Source organism: Pristiophorus japonicus, chromosome 8 (assembly GCF_044704955.1).
Source record: "Pristiophorus japonicus isolate sPriJap1 chromosome 8, sPriJap1.hap1, whole genome shotgun sequence".
Lineage (NCBI taxonomy): Eukaryota > Metazoa > Chordata > Chondrichthyes > Pristiophoridae > Pristiophorus > Pristiophorus japonicus.
In genome coordinates, this window is record NC_091984.1 from 78,512,516 (window position 1) to 78,526,596 (window position 14,081).

A 14,081-nucleotide genomic window follows, 5' to 3' on the forward strand; every position below is an offset into this window, starting at 1 on the left:
CCCCTCTCATTTTTCTAAACTCCAGTGAATACAGGCCCAGGCGATTCAGTCTCTCCTCATATGTCAGTCCTGCCATCCCGGGAATCAGTCTGGTGAACCTTCGCTATATTCCCTCAATAGCAAGAACGTCCTTCCTCAGATTAGGAGACCAAAACTGAACACAATATTCCAGGTGAGGCCTCACCAAGGCCCTGTACAACTGTAGTAAGACCTCACTGCTCCTATACTCAAATCCCCTAGCTATGAAGGTCAACATGCCATTTACCTTCTTCACCGCCTGCTGTACCTGCATACCAACTTTCAATGATGTACCATGACATCCAGGTCTCGTTCCAGCTCCCCCTTTTCCTAATCTGCCGCCATTCAGATAATATTCTGCCTTCCTGTTTTTGCCACCAAAGTGGATACCCTCACATTTATCCACATTATACTGCATCTGCCATGCATTTGCTCACTCACCTAACCTGTCCAAGTCACCCTGCAGCCTCTTAGCATCCTCCTCGCAGCTCACACCGCCACCCAGCTTAGTGTCATCTGCAAACTTGGAGATATTACACTCAATTCCTTCATCTAAATCATTGATGTATATTGTAAATAACTGGGGTCCCAGAACTGAGCCCTGCAGCACCCCACTAGTCACTGCCTGCAATTCTGAAAAGAACCTGTTTATCCCGACTCTCTGCTTCCTGTCTGCCAACCAGTTCTCTATCCACGTCAATACATTACCCCCAAAACCATGTGCTTTAATTTTTCACACCAATCTCATGTGGGACCTTGTCAAAAGCCTTTTGAAAGTCTAAATACACTACATCCACTGGTTTTCCCTTGTCCACTCTACTAGTTACATCTTCAAAAAATTCTAGATGATTTGTCAAGCATGATTTCCCTTTCATAAATCCATGCTGACTTGGACCGATCCTGCCACTGCTTTCCAAATGCGCTGCTATTTCATCTTTAATAATTGATTCCAACATTTTCCCCACCACTGATGTCAGGCTAACTGGTCTATAATTCCCTGTTTTCTCTCTCTCTCCATTTTTAAAAAGTGGTGTTACATTAGCTACCCTTCAGTCCATAGGAACTGATCCAGAGTCAATAGACTGTTGGAAAATAATCACCAATGCATCCACTATTTCTAGGGCCACTTCCTTAAGTACTCTGGGATGCAGACTATCAGACCCTGGGGATTTATCTGCCTTCAATCCCATCAATTTCCCTAACACAATTTCCTGACTAATAAGGATTTCCTTTAGTTCCTCCTTCTCCATAGACCCTCTGTCCCCTAGTATTTCTGGAAGGTTATTTGTGTCTTCCTTCGTGAAGACAGAACCAAAGTATTTGTTCAATTGGTCTGCCATTTCTTTCACCTGATTCTGACTGCAAGGGACCTATGTTTGTCTTCACTAATCTTTTTCTCTTCACATATCTATAGAAGCTTTTGCAGTCAGTTTTTATGTTCCCAGCAAGCTTCCTCTCATACTCTATTTTCCCCCTCCTAATTAAACCCTTTGTCCTCCTCTGCTGAATTCTAAATTTATCCCAGTCCTCAGGTTTGCTGCTTTTTCTGGCCAATTTATATGCCTCTTCCTTGGATTGAACACTATCCTTAATTTCCCTTGTTAGCCACGGTTGAGCCACCTTCCCCGTTTTATTTTTACTCCAGACCGGGATGTACAATTGTTGAAGTTCATCCATGTGATCCTTAAACGTTTGCCATTGCCTATCTATCGTCAACCCTTTAAGTATCATTCGCCAGTCTATTCTAGCCAATTCACATCTCATACCATCAAAGTTATCTTTCCCTAAGTTCAGGACCCTAGTCTCTGAATTAACTGTGTCACTCTCCATCTTAATAAAGAATTCTACCATATTATGGTCACTCTTTCCCAAGGGGCATCGCACTACAAGATTGCTAATTAGTCCTTTCTTATTACACATCACCCAATCTAGGATGGCCAGCCCTCTATTTGATTCTTCGACATAATGGTCGAGAAAACCATCCCTAATACACTCCAGGAAATCCTCCTCCATCGTATTGCTACCAGTTTGGTTAACCCAATCTATATGTAGATTAAAGTCGCCCATGATAACTGCAGGCCTTGTTTCTAGAATCAGGACAAAGAACTAGAAGTCTTATTGGTTATCAAGTTTTTTAGGGGAACCTCTATAGGTCAAAAGGTCTCATCAATGTTCAGGCCCACCCCTAAAAATAGGTTAAAAGTGACGTCCTGGAAGTTTGTTGTTGAAGACAGTGACGGAAGCCCCAGACGATAGGAAGAACAGAATTACTCACGCGTGTCAACTATCTGTCCGATTGGATCGATTCCAACTATTGTTAGTTATACAGTAAAAACATATGACTAAGGTGTTATATTCTGTCTTAAACTCTGATTAAACACAATTATCCATCATATTAGTTTGCACTCGAATCTGATTATTTAAAATAGCTGTAAAGAGGCAATTTCTAACAAATTGCCGAGTCAGCCAGGAGTGCAAAAGGATTGTTGTGGCTGAAAAGAGTTTGGTTTATAGAAATACTAGGCATTGTTATAGGGAGGGCAGCTGTGTATTTTAGAGACAACGTTGCGAACAGTCTCTCTGATAAGTTTGGGGGCCCGAGCAGGAATCGAGAGTGTGCAGGGGAGTGAGAAGAGTTACTCTGAGATCATGTCCCAGGTGGATGCAGAGAAATGTAAAGTTAAGGAAACCAGAAATCGGCTGGCATACGCGGCTCACTTATGTGCCACTCGCTTGGGAGGGAAAGTTGTACTCCTGCAGGAGAGAAATGCTCAACTTGAAAGGGAGTTACAGGACTGGTAGGACAGACACGTCACAATCTGTGCGCTTTTACGTCAAGAGCAAACTTCGGCAGATCTATGAGGATAATAAGGCTTTAGAAATTAAAAATGAATCCCTGATCTCTCAACTTGAGGATGCCAGGAGGGCCCTGAGAGAATTACTCGAGAAACCCTCTTTGGCGAGCACCAACCATATTCAATGCGAATTACAAATCATGAAACTGAAGGGAAAACTGGGAAGACAAACGGCAGCTGTTGCAGCCATCAGTTACCTTATACCTAGGAATCTTATTTTTAATTGGGACAAGCTAGTAAGAAAAGCTCAGTGCAATAATAACCACATCTTCCAAAATAGTCCCTCAATCTTTGCACATACCCCTCCCTATCCAGGACAAATTGCCCCGGTAGAAACAAGCAGGTTAATATAATCACTACTACCACACGATTCGGTGACCCTGCACCCTCGGATGACGAATCTGATAATGGTACCTCCTCTGTAGCCTACAACCTACCTCCCAATGAGGAAATATCTACTACCAGTAGAAGTTTGACCCCGCTGGAGTGCAAAGCACTGGCCAAAGACTTGGGGCAAAGAAACTGGGAGATGAACCCAGTTGTCCTAACAAGTGACTGGGGTGATTTCCGTCGCTGTTACCCCCAAGTTAGAATTTAAAGACTTAAAACAAATTCTATTGGCAAGTGCCTCACGGCAACTCAAGGCGTCACACCCACGAGAAATCTATGATAACAGTAAGGGTTGGTGGAATGTCATGGATGAAATTTGTAACTGTTTAGGCATAAAATCAGTCAATTTAGCCATGCAGCTGGGGAAGCCCGGCAAGAGGCTAATGAACACCATGGTCTTTGCAAATCGATTGTATGATTTGTACGACCAGTCCCAGGAAAACAGTGGTGATCAAGAGTTTTGTGAAACTAAGGGATTTAAACTTACCTCCCCCCCCCCCCCCCCCCATAAGGAACATTCTTGGTATTACCGTCCATCAGGGAACCCCGTAGGCTGATCTGTTAGAATCTTGCAATCAAGCAAGGAGGTAAATCGTCCCTCGCCCCTACGGAGTCCAAAGTTTTGGTGGTGGAGGGTCCTCTGATTCCACAGACCCCTCCCCAAACGTAACTTAATTTGTTATAACTGTTATAAGCCCAGACATTATGCTCGTGAATGCCGCTTTGGTCGAAGTCCGAATAATGGTCCACATTACCAACCTCCAATCCATGAAAGTAACGGGCCAGCAGTTAGAAAGCCTTTTGGCAGCAATTATGGCCATGAAACGCGATCAGACAAGGGGCCAAAACGTTTCATCTGTTACTTGTTGCGGAGATGCGCTTTCAGACTCACAGCCCCAGTGACGGTCACAGGCCTCCGCAGTGACCAAGTCTTCTCCGGTCTGGTACAGGGAGGGTGAACGACCCTTTGTCAAGGACACTGATCATGGAGGCTGCCACCTTGCTTTGCTAGTGGATTCAGGTTACAGGAAAGGGATTCAGTAGAAAACATCAGAAATTGAAAATTGGCTTATGGGAGAAAGGATAGAATAGTTATGATGGAATAAAGGAGAAGAAGGAAGATAGTCTCTTTTCTGATCTATAATTTTTTTTAGTGTGAATGTTAATGTCTTTTTGCAAAGCGTGAATGAATGTTTAAAAAGCTACAGTATTCCTTTTGTCTGAAAGCTGTCTTCAAAAAAAAGGTGTCTGTTACTTTGTTTCAGCTCCACCCACTTTTCTGCACCGAGAGCTGAAGCTGTTAACCATTTGAGTGCAGTTAAGTTAAATTCTGGTTATTTTAAATTTTAAAAGATTGGCGGTATTTGAATTGAATTTTGAGACATTTGAGGTGATTTTTCCTTGTTAAATATGTTGGTTGTACTGGAAAATCTTGGGTTTGGAAACCTTTTTAAAAGAAGTGATACTAAAAAGTTTAAACACAATCTTAAATGCTGTTTTCTCCGATGAGAAACAAGATGTACTCGAGGTGGGGAGTCGATAAGAAATGGAAGTTACCTTGTAAATAAGTGGCGAGCACGTTTGTCTCTAGAGTTAAGATACCTTATGAACTACCAAGTTTGGCAAAAACGTTTCTGAAATTGGAATTAGTAAGATGAATTGATACAAGTTGCTGTTTCAAGCACTTGAGTAGGAAAATCTAACTGAAGTTTAAAGGGATAATTTTTTATTAAAATAAACTGGTTGATAATAATCTAGGTGGTCCTACTAAATGCTATGTATCAAGAGAAAAAGTTTGTGGAAAATAAAATTGAACATGGACAAAATCTGTCAGAACAAGATAATACGGTTGTTGGGATTTGTGATAAGTTTGAAATGATAAAATGAACTCGGGCACAATATAGTTGGTTACAAAGAATTTTTTTTAAATGTTAATCTTTAATATTATTTTGGATAGTAAGGTTTCTTCAGAGCTCATGAATATGAATAGTAATTAATGGGATGTGAACTTAAGATGCAAGATAGAAACAGGAAAATTACACCACCAAATGGGAATTTTTCTAACATTCTAGTGAAAGTCAGGAAAGTGTAGTTAAGAATAGTGAATCGATAGTTTTCTCTTGGAGACATTTTGTGTCCTTGCCTATGAACTTTTTAGGAAAGTTGCATTGATAACCTGGCCACTACCTGAAACATGCAAAAATCTCGAGACAATCTTTTCATAAGATTACTTGAAAGTCTGAGATGGTGTGTATCGAATGGCACAGAGATACCGGTGTAAGAGTACAGATGTAATTTGTTACGTATGAAGACTAGCAGAAATGCATGGTGAATTTGCACTGAAGAATGGGTTTCAAGACATGCTCAGTTACTTGACAACAGAAGACGTGAAATGGTTAATGTGGCTCAGGGAATTGAGAGAATTTTAAAAACATTGATACATACTCCCATCGAGAAACTATCTAATTAGTGAAAAAAAGGATTGAAGGTGTGCTTAAGGAAAAAAAAAATGATTAAAATTTAAGTAAAAACAATATAGAATTTAGATTGGGAAAATTGAAGGTTAGGGAGAAATAAATTTAGTAAGAATTATCCACAATGAATGGATACAAGTAAAAAAAGAGATCTGGAGAATCTTTTAAGTCCATGACTTGTTGATTAAATGATAAATTTCAGCTTTCTTTACAATGTCTGTTTTCGTTGTCTGCATCAATTTTGCTTAGTCGATGTGCTTGTGATTATAAGACTGAATGATAACTTTAACTGTAATTGTGTTTTGTAGGTAACAGAGCATGGGAAAAGCCAGTATGAATCCAGTATGATGGTTTTGGTGGTGCTTCCAGTACCATGTTTTGTGGGTCTAACAGAACTTGTCTCAAAAACTATGCTGAAGTGAAACCGACAGTAAATGAGATACTTAAGTATAAGCTACACTTATGTGGCACAATTGGTACGACATTCATAATGTGGGATATTGGGCTTAATATATCACCACATTCTTAGGTTCAAATTATTTCACACGCTCTGGTAGTTTCCCAACTTGTAAGTATAGTGTATTTGATATTTAATTAACTGAACACATTGAAAGAGAAGATCCGAAGAAACATAGAGGAGACCCGAGGTGGGGTAAATTCAGGAAAGATACAAGAAACAGAAGATACCCCAGGCAGGGCAGAATTGGTACACCGGATTCGAATTTGAGAACGGGGTCAGAGGTTGCTCCTCCCATTCAAAGGGACAAATGTAAGAAAGGGACAAATCTTCATTTCTGAGTCTCCTTAATCGAAATTTAGAATTGACATGGTTAGTAGAGGTTTGTAAATGAGAGTTCGAAATAGAGTTTTCTCTCTCTCAAGGTGGGGTTGTTAGAAACCAAGGATGCCTAAAAATGTATAAAATTGATAGGAGTGCTATATTTAAATCGTTGTTTTAGAATGGAGACGAGGTGTCTGTTTAGAATGATAAAGAAATGCTGAGAAATACTAAGTACCTGTGGTTTTCAAGTAAAAACTTCAGTTTATTTATGTATCTTAAGACAATTTGTATGGAAAGATGGAAAGGCTTAGAATCGAAGGATGTTTGTAGCAACGAGTGTAAACACAGACAGTTTACTACGTCGTAAAGAAGTTGACCATTGGTTAGAGGTAACAAAGCTCTGGTTTGGGCCTCATGGTTCAAAGGACTAGGCTTTGTATTGAGGGAATAGGGACAAGATAAACATTTTCCACAGGAAGAAACCCTGGGTTAGTATAAACAGAGAGCGATGAAAGGAATTCTACAGAAAAGCGACTTCGATAAGGTATAAACGATGACATGTCACCAAAATTGAAAGACATCTTTAGTGCAGGCCTTGTTTCTAGAATCAAGACAAAGAATGAGAAGTCTTATTGGATATCAAGTTTTTAGGGAAACCTCTATAAGTCAAAAGGTCTCATCAATATTCAGTTTCAGGCCCACCCCTAAAAATAGATTAAAAGTGACCACCCGGAAGTTTGTAGTCACAGATGGAAGAGAGAGAGAGAGGAGGAAGAGAGAGAGAGAGAGTGAAGGAAGTCCCAGACGATAGGAAGAACAGAATTGCTCAACTATTGCAACTATTGTCAGAGTCGTATGTTTTTACTGTATAACTAAGGTGTTATATTCCGTGTTAAACTCTTATTAAACACAATTATCCACCATATTGGTTTGCACTCGAACCTGATTATTTAAAGTGACCAGAAATAGCCGTAAAGAGCTCATTTTTAACACCTTGACATTTTCACAGGACTGTACTGCAATGTGCCTTGTGACCTGTCCAGGCACGGGAAGCATGATTTCAAAAGCCCAATTGTCCTCTCGACTATTTCCCATGTGGCCACACTTGTTATATCTCTCGTCTGCCTCATTATTGGTCCTGCGGTATGGTATCATCAGCCACGATTTTAGTGGGTAGCCCTTGTCGCCCAATATTCATTGAGAGTTTCATGTAAATTGGAGTGACGGAGGACAAAGGAGTCATGAGCACTTCCATGGTGACATTTGAAATATCTGACTGAAATGACCCTGATGCAAAGATAATCAGTGCCGTGGTTACCTTCATGGACACTGACAAGGCAGTGCGGGTCTTCAAGCATGTTTGAAGGTCGTCCTTTAACATGTCACACAGTCGGCCGATTGCCTCTTTGTTGAAGCGCAGCCTCCTCACACACAATTCCTCCGACATCATTTCAAAAGATAGCCTCTCCCTGTACACTCTCTGTGGTGGGTAGTAGTTCCTTCTGAAGAGACGCGTTGAATTCTATGTGCCAGAATCAAACAGAGGATCGAGATGAAATCCTGAATAGGCATGTTACTCCCTCACAGGCTTCCTCTTTAGATAGATGCAGTACATGGAGGAAGAAAGATGGAAAGACTTGTAAAAGACTTGGAAAGACTTAATAAAGTGAGTAGGTAGAAATTCACTTTGGGCAGTGGAGCGAAACGAGCGGTATCTGATCGCCACCCGTCATACCCGCCTGATAAAAGTCACGTCCAAAATTAATTTTTAAGACTTTTAAAAATTCATACATTTAACATTTTAAACATTTAAAAAAATCATATATTCTGGGATAATTATTTTAAACATCAGTAACTATGAAAACAATTATTTTGAAACAGTCATTTTCAGGTTTAAAAATAATATAATCTAATTGAATAGAATGCTTACCTTGTACACAGCCAAAGTTACTCTTCAAATTAACTCCACTGCTAAGAAAAAGATACAAAACCAATTAAATAGCTATAAAATTAAAGTTGTTAAAGATTTAAATCAGTTTTCTTAAATTTAAAAGCTATTTTAAAAAGTCCTATTTTCAAGCCCCTGACTTACTTCTTCCTGCTGCTTCGTCTCTCGATAGAATGCAGGCTGCACACCTGCTTCTATCAGCCGTGCAACTTTCGTACGTAGGTGCTGGCCAGCAGTTGGGCAAATTGTAGAAATCTGCGCCGGTACTGCTACTTTTTATCTGGTGGATCTGTCAACAGCTTGTTTGGCACATCGCAAGTGCTGGATTTAGGCGCAGGAGCATCGCGTGCCTAGATCCAGCACTTGCGGGATCTTTAGGTGCATGCGCACATTGTACACGCCCGTAGAGACAGCGATTTTTGGCGCAAGATGTTTAAGGAGGATCTGTCTTCCCCTCAGATGGTTCATAAAAGATCCCATGGCACTATATAAAAAAGAGCCAGCGATTTCTCCTGGTGTTCAGGCCAACGTCTATCCAACAACCATTATCACTAAAAACAGATTATCTGATCATCTAGCTCAGTGCTGTTTATGAGATCTTGCTGAGCATAAAGGGCTGCTGAGTTTCACTGCATTGCATCAGTATTATACTTCAAAAGTGTTTCAGTGGCTATAATGTGTTTTGGGATGTCCTGAGGTCATGAAAAGTGCTATATAAATATCAACTTATTTCTTCAAACCACCAGGCCCCTGTCATGTGTCTATGTTTGGATAACTTTTTTTTACTACCATCACTTTTTGAATACTTTTGTGTGTCAACTGTGGCTCAGTTGTTAGCATCCTCATCTATGGGTCAGAAAATTGTGGGTTCAAGTCCCATGCCAGAGACTTGAACACAAAAATCTAGACTGATACTCCAGTGCAACATTGAGGGAGTGCTGTACTGTCAGAGGTGCTGTCTTTCGGATGAGATATTAAACTGAGGTTAAACTGCGCTCTCAGGTGGATGTAAAAGATCCCATGGCACTATTTCAAAGAAGATCAGGGGAATTATCCCCAGTGTCCTGGCTAATATTTATCCCTCAATCAACATCATTAAAACAGATCATCTGGTCATTAGTACATTGCCACTTGTGGGAGCTTGCTGTGCACAAATTGGCTGCTGTGTTTCCTACATTACAACAGTGACTACACTTCAAAAAGTACTACATTGGTTGTAAAGCACTTTGGGACATCCGGTGATCATGAAAGGTCCGGTCTAGATGATATGTCTTGAATAAAGAGTCAGACCAGATACTGCAAGCTCAAAGTAAGGTGTGACTGTAGTCCTTTATTACAGATCTCAGAGTGGCTCTCCAGCCTGTGAGGCCTCCTTATATATAGGTGCTCCCAAGGGATTGTGGGATCCCTTGGTACTCCAGGGGATAAGCCCTCCGGTGGTTAGACATGGTATTTACAGGTTTACATAGATAACAACACTCCCCCCCCCTCCCCAAAGTCAATAGTGTAACTATTTACAATGTGAGTCGATCTGGGGCCCTCCTTTCCCTGGTTGATCGTCTCGGTGCAATGCTGGTTTTGGTGAGTCGTTTGTTGGGCCCTCGCTGGGTGCTGAGCAGCTGGCTTTGCTGGGCTGCTGGTGATGGTGAGTCCTGCTGGGCTGCTGCGGGTGATGGGTTCTGCTTCGTGGTCAACCGCTGGGTCGGTTGCCACTTGAATGTGTGTGTTGGAGGGTCGAAAAAGATGGAGTCTATTGTGGGTTCTGGATAGTCCGTGAATCTGAGTTTGGTTTGGTCCAAGTGTTTCCTGCAGGTGAGTCCATTTGAGAGTTTGACCACAAACACCCTACACAAACACTCTTTGGCCAACATGGTGCCAGGAAGCCACTTGGGACCTTGTCCATAGTTCAACACAAATACAGGATCATTAATCTCAATTTCGCGTGACATTTGCGCAATCATGATATGTATTCTGTTGAAGCAGCCTGCTCTCTGTTCGTGTACATCAGGATGTACTAACGAGAGCCTTGTCTTAAGTGCCCTTTTCATGAGCAGTTCAGCGGGAGGGACCCCAGTGAGGAAGTGGGGACTTGTGCGGTAACTAAGCAGGACTCGGGATAAGTGAGTCTGCAGTGAGCCTCCAGTTACCCTTTTCAAGCTCTGCTGGATTGTTTGAACTGCTTGTTCTGCCAGACCATTGGACACTGGTTTAAACGGGGCAGATATGATATGTTTGATCCCATTGCGGGTCATGAACTCCTTGAACTCGGCACTGGTAAAGCACGGACAATTGTCACTTACAAGAACATCAGGCAGGCCATGCATGGCAAACATGGCCCGTGGGCTTTTAATGGTGGCAGCAGACGTGCTCGCCGACATTATCACACATTCAATCCATTTGGAGTACAACCACTGAACATTTTTCCCAAGAATGGGCCTGCATAGTCGACATGGACCCTGGACCACGGTTTGGAGGGCCAGGACCATAAACTTAGTGGCGCCTCCCTGGGTGCATTGCTTAACTGTGAACATGTATGGGCATGCAGGTACAGCAGGCGGTGAAGAAGGCACATGGTATGCTGGCCTTCATAGCTAGGGGATTTGAATACAGGAGCAGGGAGGTCTTACTGCAGTTGTACAGGGCCTTAGTGAGGTCTCATCTGGAATATTGTGTTCAGTTTTGGTCTCCTAATCTGAGGAAGGACATTCTTGCTATTGAGGGTGTCATGTATGTAACCTCTATGTAACACCACTGCAATACTGTATATACGTAAGCAATGCAAATCTTGCCCACAGGAGGTGAATTTGTGGGAGACACTCCTTACCTGGTCATCCAGGTATATAAAGGGAGGTCCCACGCAGGGTCATCTCTTCTTGGTCCTGTGAATAAAGTTTCAGGTCATAGAGTGATCTTGTCCAAAGAATGTGCCTCGTGTGGGTTTTGTGCCATTGAGTAAGGACATTACATTGGCGACGAGAAACGGGAATCAACGACCCACGAAAATGGCCACCAGTAGCACAGATGAACGGTACTGTGTTGGTGAGGACTGGGATGATTTCATTGAAAGGCTCCAGCAAAGTTTTGTCATGAAAGAATGGCTGGGAGATGCTGTGGCCGACAAGCAAAGGGCCCATCTGCTGACCAGCTGCGGACCTAAGACTTACGCGCTCATGAAGGACCTAATAGCACCCGAAAAGCCGGCGGGCAAAACCTTTGAAGAGCTCAGCAAACTAATCGGTGAGCACCTCAAACCGGCGAGCAGCATACACATGGCCCGACACAGATTCTATACCCACCGACGTCGTGAAGAACAGAGCTTATCGGACTTCGTTGCGGATCTCCGGCGTTTGGCCAGCCTCTAAGTTCACAGACGCCTGCAGGGGGGAGATGTTAAGGGACTTCTTTATTGAGGGCATTGGTCATGCGGAGATTTTCCGAAAGTTAATTGAGACCAAGGACTTGATTTTGGAAGCGGCGGCATTGATGGCTCAGACTTTCATGGCGGGGGAGGAGGAAACCAAAATAATATATACGTGCAATTCTGCCTCCAATGCGACGGGGGATCAGGGAGTCAATATCATAAACGCGACTCAGGGCCCCGCAGGCAGGCAATGGCAGTTCGACACACCCCAGGCAGCAATAGACCCCAGAGTAGGTTTTCAACAGAGACAATGGCAGGCTGAATGGACATTTACACCATCACAGTGGACAATGCAGTCCGGGATGGGGCCTTTGACATCCACTAACAGGGTACTCAAGAGCAGTCAAAGAGACAATCAGCGAGGAATGCCGGGTCATAGCTCCTTTGTTCAGAACAATGGGAATCTCAGCTCATGCTGGAGGTGTGGGGGCAAACACTGCCAGGACTTGCAGGTTTCAACAATTTGTCTGCAGAAATTGCAATCTCAGTGGCCATTTAGCTCGAATGTGCAGGAAGCCTGTAGCCAGGCTAATTTACGAGGCGGATGGACCAGAAGAGGGGTCTGTGAGGCAGGATGACTCTTGGGGAGAATCAATGGGCATTGAAGTTCAGCAGGTTCATGTGGCAAACATTCACAGCTCATAAACCAAAACGCCACCAATGATGATGAAGGTTTTATTAAATGGCATCCCTGTACGCATGGAGCTGGACACGGGGACCAGCCAGTCACTCTTGAGCGTTCAACAATTCGAAAAGCTATGGCCACTCAAAGCCAGTAGACCCAAAGTAGAACACACTGAGACACAACTATGGACGTATAGCAAAGAAATCATTCCAGTACTAGGCAGTGCAATGTTGGCGGTCACACACAATGGATCAGTGAACCGGCTGCCGCTCTGGATTGTCCCGGGCAATGGTCCTGCACTGTTGGGGAGGAGCTAGTTAGCTGAGATGAATTGGAAATGGGGGGATGTGCATGCAATGTCACCTGTGGAGCGAAGTTCGTGCTCATAAGTCCTACAACAATTTGAGTCACTATTCCAACCTGGCGTCGGGACGTTCAAAGGTACCAAAGTAGTGATACACATCACCCCGGATGCCAGACCAGTGCACCACAAAGTCAGAGCGGTGCCGTATGTGATGCGGGAGAAAATTGAGAGCGAATTGGACCATTTGCTGAGAGAGGGCATCATCTCGCCCATTGAATTCAGCGACTGGGCGAGCCCTATCATTCCCGTCCTAAAAGCGGATGGTTCTGTCAGGATCTGTGGCGACTACCAGGCCACTATCAATCGGGTGTCCCTACAAGACCAATACCCGCTCCAAAGAGCAGAGGATCTTTTTGCCACGTTGTCAGGCGGCAAGCTGTTTACCAAGTTGGATCTCACTTCAGCCTACATGACCCAAGAACTGGCCGATGAATCTAAACTACTGACCACCATCACTAAGCACAAGGGACTGTTCGTTTATAACAGGTGCCCATTTGGCATTCGGTCAGCGGCCGCGATTTTTCAAAGAAACATGGAAAGCCTGCTCAAATCTATTCCTGGAACAATCGTATTTCAGGATGACATCCTCATCACGGGTCGTGACACCGAGGAAAACCCCCACAACCTGGAGGAGGTGCTACGCCGACTGGACCGGGTAGGCCTGCGACTCAAGAAGTCTAAATGTGTGTTTTTGGCTCTTGAGATTGAGTTCCTGGGCAGGAGAGTTGCTGCAAATGGGATTTGGCCCACCGAATCTAAAACAGAGGCGATTCGACGAGCGCCCAGGCCCGGCAACACATCGGAGTTGCGTTCATTTCTGGGACTCTTGAACTATTTTGGGAACTTTCTGCCGAACTTAAGCACGTTGCTGGAGCTGCTTCACGTGCTCCTGTGTAAGGGTTGTGATTGGTTTTGGGGGGACTGTCAAGAACGGGCTTTCAATCGGGTGCAAAACCTACTTTGTTCAAATAAGTTATTGACCCTGTACGACCCCTGTAAGAAATTGGTTCTGACATGTGATGCATCGTCCTATGGGGTTAGGTGCGTGTTGCAGCAGAGTAATGCTGAGGGCCAACTACAATCTGTGGCTTATGCTTCCAGGTCGCTCTCTCAAGCAGAACGGGATATGGGATAGTTGAGAAGGAGGTACTCGCATGTGTCTATGGTGTAAAAAAAATGCATCAGTACCTTTTTGGCAGGAGGTT